Source organism: Uranotaenia lowii, chromosome 1 (genome assembly GCF_029784155.1).
Source record: "Uranotaenia lowii strain MFRU-FL chromosome 1, ASM2978415v1, whole genome shotgun sequence".
Taxonomy (NCBI): Eukaryota; Metazoa; Arthropoda; class Insecta; order Diptera; family Culicidae; genus Uranotaenia; species Uranotaenia lowii.
In genome coordinates this window covers 184890183-184901589 of record NC_073691.1, presented here as the reverse complement: position 1 = coordinate 184901589, position 11407 = coordinate 184890183, and positions in this window count along the sequence as shown.

Below are 11407 nucleotides of genomic sequence, written 5' to 3'. Positions count from 1 at the left end.
CAACAAATTCTACATGTAATATACAAAATTTGATGGGCCTTAACTTTTTATAATACTCAAAATAACGACTTCAAACCTGTTCGTGCAAAGTTTAGGAGTTCATGAAATTTCATAATTCATTAAGTTATTTTAAAGCAATTTCAAATGAGGAAATCAAAAAGAGAGTTGTGTATGATCGAATTTTTCCTAAACCCTGACTAGCGAACGTTTCGGCAAAATTCCTTATATGGGATGGACAGAATATTTTTCTTAACTCTTCATTTGGCATAAGAAAACTTTACAGATAGGAAAAACGTATTTTAAGTTCTGAATCAGTATAAAAACTTAAAAATATAGATGGTTCAAGATACCCCACAAAATGGAGCCCACGTTTCTTAAAGGCCCACTTTACTCCACTCTCTGCTCTCACAAAAAACTTTCGTTTAAATTAAATTCAAAATTATTATCGAAAATATTCTTGAATAAACGATGTTATGCACATTGCTCAAAATATTTTTTTTTATCAGTATTCAGCCACAATTGTTCATAATCAATTAAGCTTCTCTTAACAGAAGTAAACGAGAAAAAAAAGTTAACAACAAGTCAATGATAATCGCACGATCTCTACTCATTTGCCATTTTGCAAACGCTATCGTATGGGTATTTGTGCGTGCATTAACAAGGCTACTGAATGGGTGCAAAAAAATTCAAGAACAACAACACTTGTTTTCTCCTAACGAGCGCTAATCGGAATGAGTAATGATGTTCCGGTTTTGTGTGAGTTCTTACGATTTTTTCTTCTGTTGTTTTTTTGTAATAAAAAGAAGGAGGAATATTTTTAATCGTTCTTAACACTCGTCGATCGACGCCTCTTTTGCTGTTGTATGTGTCTTCAATCGTAGGTTGAGTTATCCCAATCGTGATCGACGTGGTGTTTCACAACCATGAATCAATTAAGTACCCATGTCAGGTACACCGCAATGGCGATCCTGCCACAGTTGTTCGCGGCTCGCTTCAGGGAGAAACGGGAAGTCGGAAGAAGAACATCGATAACAGTTATGGTCCGTCCCGGAAACTGGGTCAAGAAGGGTTCTAAAGTTCCGACATCCGGTTGAGGGTGCCCCAGTTCTCCAAGAAGGGCTTGGCTGGCGAGACTATGAAAGCAAATGCAAGTGCATGGCGCCTCAATGAACAGCCGTAGTGAATGCACCCGCGTCTTAATTGTCGGTCAGTGTGAAATAACATTAACCATCGCGTTTTCCCACAACGGCACGATTTGTTTCTCAGTCGATCGTGAGTATGTTGCTGCGTACGCGTGCGATCGCCTTTGCCTTCGCCTCTCAAGGGAACAGCCGTGATGCGTCGAGAAACAACGCCGGTGAAGCGGCGACGACGTCCGAATGGCGCCTCATCATCGCCAAACTTCTTCGAATGATATTATGACTCGAGGAGGTGTTCGCGTTAAACTCTTATAAAATCGAATTTGAACCGATTAGCTTGTGTGGATTCGGCCACCGGCGGCCTCGATTAATAAACAAGCGCATAATTTATGCAACAAGACTTCGATCGGTCGGCTCGACGACGCCATCACCTGTCTTACGTCAATCAGTTGCTACTCGATCGACCACTCAATTGATAGATGTTTGAAAAAAAAAAAATGATAACCAGTATCGATTGAGCAATTAGTGTTTTGTCTCTTCTGGCTGTAAAAGGCCTAATTTGATTTTAATGACTGCTGTGTAAGAATGTCTTCCAACACACCACAATGGAATTACTCGGCTGGGTGATTACTTAAATTGTTAAAAAAAAACAGTCAGCTATTAAAATGACAAGAAGTTTTTCCTAATTGAGCAAGCCTACAATGTTGTTCCCCAGTTTCGAACAGGCTTCCCGTCTAGCTATTATTGACTGCAATAAACTCAATGAGTCTGACTGATAAAAGGTGTAATTACTCCATCGTCGATTCCATATCATCAGCCAGTTATGCTCAATTTAAACCCTCTCTAAGTTGAAATATGTGGGAAATGATCCCGTTCCACCTCAAAAATTATCCCTTTAGTGCTGGTCTACAATATTCTGTTTGACGTTCCGTGGGGTTCGCACTTTTGCCCTAAGCTGTTCACAATATTTATTAGCTTAAAAACGTTCATCTCTTGCGAATAAAAAAATAATAATAAAAAAATCAGATCCTTTTCTTGTCCATCAAAATTCGCTCCAACAATCACTCAAAGAGGCACAATCAGATCAAACCTTTCATTCTGGTACCTTTTGATTTCCCGATTGCGATGAGTCTATTTTGATAAACGTACCCTTTCGAGAGAATGATTCGATTTCTGACTGACTAACCAACCAGCCGACGATGATGGTGCCATATCCGCCTATCCGTAATCCTCAGCGCCGTAGTTAATCCAACATTTGCAGGCGGTAGAACCAGAGCAAATCTAAAATTTAATTTATTTTCTTCTCTCCTCCTGAGAGCGGCCAGACAAACTGCTGCTGCTGCTGTTGCCGTCATGAGGAACAACAACAGCAACAACAACAACCGGCAGCAGACAGACACCATAAATAAATTCCGCCACATTCATGGCAACTGGCCGACGACCAACGACGACTGGTCATCATCCCCCCTTTCTACTTGAGGTTTTTTTTTCTGTTGTGTTTATTTTCATTTTTCCGGATGAGTTTTCCAATTTTCCCTGTGCCAACAGATTCCGAAGGGGGTAGTTTGATTTCGGCCCAAAATGTGGTGAGATGAAAAATTGCGTGGGAAAATCTAGATGTTCGCATGCTTTCCAACAGTTACACTTTTTTCAACCGTAAACGAAATGACAATTGTGCCTCCCTTCATGGGCTGGCGTGTTCAGAAAACATCAACCAGTCGCTTAATGTTGGTTGATTTTTTTTTTTTCGAAAATTTTGCTTTGCTTTGCGTTAGGATTTCCCACTATCCGGGAGAACAATAATGTTCCTGGAATCGATTACCATGAACCTTGAGGCGACTCTGGAAGTCTCGTGGACGTTCTGCTTACAGTATGGGTCGAATTAGTTGTTTTAACCCAATAAATATTAAAAAAAAAGTGGATTTGGAACTCCTTAAGGTCATCACTTTAGACCAGTTCTCTTCAAAAAATATTTTCAAACATAAAAAAACTGAAGGCGATTTCGATTCTTGTCCACTGCTTTTTAACAAAAAAAAATAGCAAAAAAATATTCCTTGACTGTAGCGCCCCTTCGGATTGACGTCCCTCGAATCCTTTCATCGTCATCATCCTCAGGTTCGGTCCAAAATGTGAAGCAGGAAAACAAAGATCGTAAAGGGTCCAGCCGAAACCCCGACCTAAGCCAATCGGTTTCAGATTGGGTACCGGCAATCGAGGGGCACCAGACAAACTAACCAAAAAAAAAAGGGTCAAACCCAACTGGATTTCCAAAATTCGACAATTTTCCAGCAGTCGTTGAAACGCAGCAATCTTTAAGGACAAAAAGTTTTGCTAATACCAAAACGAAAAACCTTCCCTCGAGAAAGATTAATGGGAACCGAAAAATGGCAAACACCATTAACAAACCTGAGCCACCCCGACGACTCATCGCGCGCTCGACGATGGAAAATGATTTAATATGAGCTGATAGAACACGTGTATCATTTGGTTGGATGCAGGTTTTTCTGTTGGAGCAAAAATTTTCATCTTCCCATCCCGGCTTCCCATGGTTCGTAATTTTGCAGCCAAAAAAAGGAAACGGATAGCAAAAGGACGTGTGGGTGCAGCTCGAAAGTGGTTCGTTGTCCTTGCACTTTTTTTTTTGCTTTGACGTGAGATTGGATAGTGGGATTTTTTCAATTATGATTGTGGAATTCAGTTTGACTGTAAAAAATGAAAAAAAAAACTACATGACTTTTATAACGATTTTCAAGTTTTTAACATAATTTTGTAATATAATAGACGTAATAATATAAACAAATATAAAAAATGCAATATGAACACCAACGGAAAACATAAACTTTTATTTAAAGATCAATTCAACTGGTCGAAAAACGAATTTTGGCGTCTGTTAAGTTGAATCAGATGCAAAATAAAATAAAGGATGTACCAAACATAAAAATTTTAAGCTTACAAGAATCCATTCAAATAAAAATGATAGAAAAGAAAAAACTATATAATTAAAATGATTCTCAATTGTCGGAATTTTTATAATAATAACGAAAAAGTCAAAAATATAAAATAACAGAAATAAAAAAAATCGAAAATGTAAAATTGTCAAAAAAAGCAAAATTTGAAAAATGTTAAATATATAAAACAACCTCAAAATTGTAAAAATGTCAAAAATGTCAAAAATGTCAAAAATGTCAAAAATGTCAAAAATTTCAAAAATTTCAAAAATGTCAAAATTGTCAAAAATGTCAAAAATGTCAAAAATGTCAAAAAAGTCAAAAATGTCAAAAATGTAAAAAAATGTCAAAAATAACAAAAATGTCAAAAATGTCAAAAATGTCCAAAATAACAAAAATGTCAAAAATGTCAAAAATGTCAAAAATGTCAAAAATGTCAAAAATGTCAAAACTGTCAAAAATGTCAAAAATGTCAAAAATGTCAAAAATGTCAAAAATGTCAAAAATGTCAAAAATGTCAAAAATGTCAAAAATGTCAAAAATGTCAAAAATGTCAAAAATGTCAAAAATGTCAAAAATGTCAAAAATGTCAGAATGTCAAAATGTCAAAATGTCAAAATGTCAAAATGTCCAAATATCAAAATGTCAAAATGTCAAAATGTCAAAATGTCAAAAATGTCAAAAATGTCAAAAATGTCAAAAATGTCAAAAATGTCAAAAATGTCAAAAATGTCAAAAATGTCAAAAATGTCAAAAATGTCAAAAATGTCAAAAATGTCAAAAATGTCAAAAATGTCAAAAATGTCAAAAATGTCAAAAATGTCAAAAATGTCAAAAATGTCAAAAATGTCAAAAATGTCAAAAATGTCAAAAATGTCAAAAATGTCAAAAATGTCAAAAATGTCAAAAATGTCAAAAATGTCAAAAATGTCAAAAATGTCAAAAAATGTCAAAAATGTCAAAAATGTCAAAAATGTCAAAAATGTCAAAAATGTCAAAAATGTCAAAAATGTCAAAAATGTCAAAAATGTCAAAAATGTCAAAAATGTCAAAAATGTCAAAAATGTCAAAAATGTCAAATATGTCAAAAATGTCAAAAATATAAAGAAGTCAAAAATTTAAAAAAAGTCAAAATTTTCAAAATTTTTAAAAATGTCAAAAATGTCAAAAATGTCAAAAATGTCAAAAATGTCAAAAATGTCAAAAATGTCAAAAATGTCAAAAATGTCAAAAATGTCAAAAATGTCAAAAATGTCAAAAATGTCAAAAATGTCAAAAATGTCAAAAATGTCAAAAATGGTAAAGATGCCGAAAATTTAAAAAAATATAACAAATTTCGAAAATCTCAGAAATGTTTAAAAGGTCAAAAATGTCCAAAATGACAAAAATGACAAGAATGACAAAAATGATCAAAATGACAAAAATGACATGAATTACAAGTCACAAATTTCAAAACAAAAGACAAAAATGTCAAAAAATGTCAAAAAATGTCAAAAATGTCAAAAATGTCAAAAATGTCAAAAATGTCAAAAATGTCAAAAATGTCAAAAATGTCAAAAATGTCAAAAATGTCAAAAATGTCAAAAATGTCAAAAATGTCAAAAATGTCAAAAATGTCAAAAATGTCAAAAATGTCAAAAATGTCAAAAATGTCAAAAATGTCAAAATGTCAAAAATGTCAAAAATGTCAAAAATGTCAAAAATGTCAAAAATGTCAAAAATGTCAAAAATGTCAAAAATGTCAAAAATGTCAAAAATGTCAAAAATGTCAAAAATGTCAAAAATGTCAACAATGTCAAAAATGTCAAAAATGTCAAAAATGTCAAAAATGTCAAAAATGTCAAAAATGTCAAAAATGTCAAAAATGTCAAAAATGTCAAAATGTCAAAAATGTCAAAACATGTCAAAAATGTCAAAAATGTCAAAATGTCAAAAATGTCAAAAATGTCAAAAATGTCAAAAATGTCAAAAATGTCAAAAATGTCAAAAATGTCAAAAATGTCAAAAATGTCAAAAATGTCAAAAATGTCAAAAATGTCAAAATGTCAAAAATGTCAAAAATGTCAAAAATGTCAAAAAATGTCAAAAATGTCAAAAATGTCAAAAATGTCAAAAATGTCAAAAATGTCAACAAAATGTCAAAAATGTCAAAAATGTCAAAAATGTCAAAAATGTCAAAAATGTCAAAAATGTCAAAAATGTCAAAAATGTCAAAAATGTCAAAATGTTCAAAAATGTCAAAAATCGTCAAAAATTTCAAAAATGTCAAAAATGTCAGAAAATGTCAAAAATGTCAAAAATGTCAAAAATGTCAAAAATGTCAAAATGTCAAAAATGTCAAAAATGTCAAAAATGTCAAAAATGTCAAAAATGTCAAAAGTCAAAATGTCAAAATGTCAAAGTCAAAACTGTTAAAAATGTCAAAGATATCAAAAATTCAAAATGTCAAAAATTATTTAAAAAAAAAGTAAAAAAAAAATGTCACAAGTGACAAAATTGTCAAAAATGTCAGAAATGATAAAAATTCAAGAATTCATACAATTCCATATGTCAAATTAAATTTCAAAAATACCGAAAATGTCAAAAAATTTAAAAATTGTCAAAAATCTTAAAAATTAGGGCGTGACTCTTCTTACGGAAGAGAGAACGAGGATTGGGTCTTCTGCGAAACAAAGCTCTAGAGAGCAACTAGATTGAAACTTCTGCATCAAAATTGTATTGCGGTTCTTCTTTTAAAAAAAACCGAAATTAGAAAACGAACAATTTCTGGTTTCAGTTTTTTGGCCAACAGTGCTTTAAAAAAAAAAATAACAAAAACGTCGGAACATATTCGGTAGTCGAGAAAAAAAGAGGACAAGAAACAACCTTCCGAGCAAAACTGCATCATGTGAGTGGAGCGTCTCGGCTCTATTTACACCATCCATCGCCGGAACACCATGGTTTCTTTCGCTTTCTCTCTTTCTCTGTCTAGCTCCGGTTCCAGATTCCGGAGAGCTGCTAGCTGCTAGTTCGTCGGTCTTTCGGCGTGGTGCAAATATTTCACACCGCCCAGGCCGCTCGCATCCCATAAACCAGTGCTAACTTATTAAGTGTGGAAATTTGTAGTACAAGCACACAGCCGTTTGCCGGAATGCCAGCTCTTCTAGCTCTAGCGATGGTTAGTAGTAGGTGGATATGAGCAATTGCTACAGGCACACGGCGGTAGACTTTACCTTGCTCTTTCCTCTCGAAAAAAAAACGTGGTAGGAGGGATGATGAATTTCTATTAATTTCAACTAGCTGAGAGTTGGCGAACGAAAAAACACGGGACATCGTCGTTCCAGGGTTTCCATCATCCTGGAGCAAACATAATTTCGGCAGCCAATGTTTACCGATTAAAATTGCACTAGCAGCAGCAGTCGGATGCTCGATAACGGGAATGGGATGAAGCATTGGAAGTAAATTAACCAGCGCCGGATCCCATAAGTCAACCGGGAAAACGTCTTGAGGGAAAACGGAAGAGTAGGTAACTCAGCGATTTGTTTCTCGAACGATCAACGACGGAACGGCACACACGAAGTGGCAATAAAATTTGTCTTTTATTAGCTTTTAATTTGGCCGCTCAGGCTGCCTGCTTCCGTCTCAGACTGTGGGGAGGGAAGTTGATGAAGAAAAAGGCAGAAATATGGTGCAAATGAGCGATAGCGTATCGTGCATACTCACATCGATAAACCGGGACCAACCACCATAAAGTTCCCAAACGCCTAACAAAAAAAAAACAAAAACAAAACAAAAGGTAACAAACGCATACCTGTGCACAATCAGAACTAACACAAAGATTTTTGTTTTTTTTTCAGTCTCGACTGAGTGGTCAAGCAGAAGAATGCTCTAGAGCAGACACAAGAGCACAAGAGAGAGAGAGAGTGTGTAGGCAAAGTTATGAATAACAAAGCAGGCGAGGAAACAGGCAAAACGTTCCTGGATAGCCCGTCGTCGTCGTAGCCTACTGCATTCGTTGGGGAAGGAGGGACCTCAAAAAGTAAAAGAACGCAAAAACGACACACACACAAGTACACAACCATTTTTATCACGCCATTCGCACACACCTTTTTCGAAGGAGATTTGTGCAGAAGCGCAGTTTTTTGGCTCAGTTTGCCCGGTGTGGTTGCACATGTGCCTAGTTGTCTAGTAGTTGGTTCGAGGTTAGAGGAAGAGCAAAACAAAAAAAAAAAACAAAATCTAGCAACAGCAAAACCAACCCGTTTGGAATGTTACCAAAAAGTGGAAACTATTTGCGACCGATTGTAAACACACACAGAAAAAGAGAGGAAGTAGCAGCAGCAGCAGTAAAGCAGCGGATTAAGCGCTAAATCAAAGTCAAAAAGTTTGCCTTTCTAAGTTGCACGGATGCCATCGGCCAAGCGAAAAGAGCGTTGAGGTTTATGAAAGTCTGGCTTGGGAAACTTCTAAAACCTAAGTCTTCAGCTGCTCGACGAATCTTCTGAGGCAACGTCGGCGACGAAAAACTGCTAAAGTCAGGTGCCGTCGGTACTTTTTCTCCTTACTCCAACAGGAGTTGGGGAACGCACACTGGCCGTAATTATTCATAAGCAAAGCTTATCGGATTAGCAGCCCACTGGACCAAAGGAAAAACGGACAAACGACTCCATTCCCAGCGGCCCAGTTTAGCAGAATCGAAATCCGTGCGTCCGTTGTTGGTTGTGGTCATTTCGGAGCAGCTCTCTTAAATGAAGTGTTTATTGCCGGGTGTTAAGTCATAGAAAAGCTGTAGCCCCAAACCCTCACATCTCCCCCCCTGCACATTGGTGTTGTTGCCGGTCATAAAGTGGAATGATTGAGGACGGGTTCGAAGAATCGCTCCCTGGTCCCCGGTTTTGGTCCGGCACCTGAGTGAGAGTGCCTCCTAGCCATGGGAAGTTTTCTCATGATGGCCAACAGCACATGTCAATTTCGGAGCGAATCAGATAAGCCCCTAAACCTAAAGTGAATGTGACTATCGACGAATAACCGGAAGCTGTTTATTAACTACTTCATAGATTCGAATGTGTCTACTGTATGTTTGAATCCGTCTGGCTGTGTGCGTTCATATGAGAGTTTCCGTGTACAGATCATGCCGGCAGATGATCGTTTGCTGGAGAGATGACGTTTTAAGATAACAGCTTGGAAGCAAACTATTCGAAGTCATTCGTGCGCTCGCTCCCTCTTTCTCTCGAGTAATGCTGAATAATAATTAGCCTCAGCTTACTTAATTGCCCATCAGTGGGAACAATTTGCATGAGCTTTGCTCAATCGCACGATCACTGGATTCGATTGATGATGGATGAGATTCGATTTTTTGATTCAGGGTTTTGATTGAAAACTCGCTGGAGAGACTCTTATCATGATGACGGATGTATTTATTGCAATCCCGTAAAATTAGAGTCCTGTGAATGTGTCGAAGCTCGCTGATTATAAGAACCAGTTCATACAATATGACATCGAGAATTATCATCGATTTTTTCGACCCTCATTACCAAGGAACATGACTGCTTGGATCATACAGGTCAGTCGGTAAAATGATGGTCAAAACAAATCACAATGTCGAACACAGTTACAAAGCCTGACATAAATGCCAAACCACTAACAATTAGGCTTAACGACATCCCCAATCTCAATCCAAAATTAGTCTCCCTTCTTGACTTTTTCAGTAATTTTGACATTCCTTATAATTTTGGCATTTTTGTAATTTTCATAATTTTTGGACATTTTGGACCCTTTTGAGTTTTTGACATCTTAGAATTTTTTTACAATTTCAACATTTTTGTAATTTATGAAATTTAAACATTTTTGAAATTTTGGTAATTTTTTACATTTTTGACATATTTGAAATTTCTGACATTTTTTACTTTTTAAATATTTATGTTAAACATTTTGGACATTTTTGAACTTTTTTACATTTTCAGAACATTTTTGACATTTTTAGGCATTTTGAGGTTATTTTTGACATTTTCGATTCTTTCGACATATTTGACATTTTGGATTTTTTTTACAATCTTAACATTTTTTATATTTTTGATAATTTTAATATTATCCATTTTTTTTATTTCTAGAATTTTTAAAATTTTTGAATTTTTGACATTTCACGGAAAAAATACGACTGATGTTCTTACTATTTAAGATAGTTGTACCAATCATCAAAACGTAGTTGATGTTTTCGTATCCAACTGTAAATATAATAGACTCAACCACAAACTGATGATTGACCTTACGCAATCAACTGCAAATATAATGGATTCAACTACAATGGTATTTTTGAATCAGCTGTAAATATGATAGAATCAACTACAATTGTATGATTGATTTTATGCCTTCTACTAAAATTGTAAAAGACTTAACAATACATTCCTGGTTGATCTCTCACATCCAACTATAAATATGATAGATTCAATTGTAATAGTATAATTGATTCAACTGTTAATATGTTAAATTCAACTACAATTGTATGATTTGTCTAATACATTCAACTATAAATATAATAGATTCAACTATACATTTCTGGTTGACCTCCAACATTGAACTTTAAATATGATATATTCAACAGTAGTAGTATAATTGATTCAAGGTATTGAACTATAAATATATCAAATTCAACAATATTTTTATGATTGACTGTGTGATTTTTTGATAAATACATAACCATCCAAAAACTACAAATGTTTATATAAGTTTAGTTAGTATGTCAGCAGTACGCGGCTGGTGTTTACTAATGGCAAAGCAGAAGGTAGTCAGCAAAGTTGTAACTAAATAGCATACACTTGCTTGCTCCAATTGACTTGTGAATGTTTTTTTTAACTCCCTTTTGGATAGTTCCAGCCAGATGTGGCAGCACCTCAATTCTAAACGAAGGAGTCGATGCCTCTGGAGGAATCCCGGTTGGTGGTACCGAATGGCGTTTCATCGGAAAGTAGAAATGGATGGACAATATCAAATCCGTTGATGTGCTGATTGCGTACATAAACTTTTGTATGCTTTCAGCTACTAACAAATAAACAAAATTCGTATAAAACTTTAATAATAACACGAAAAAACAACTGTTAATATATAGTTGAACGCATACAATCAATCATTTAAGTATTATTGTTTCAACTATAATTATAGTTAAATCAACCAAAGCAGAAAAAAACTGAATCAAAATTTATATAGTTGAATGCCCAACATCAATCAGTACATTGGGTAGAAATTCTAATACAGGGTGTCGACTCATATCTGGAAATAAAATTCCCTGATTTTCCCTGATTTTCCCTGATTTTCCAGTCGTTTTTCCAGAAAATTCCAGGTTGA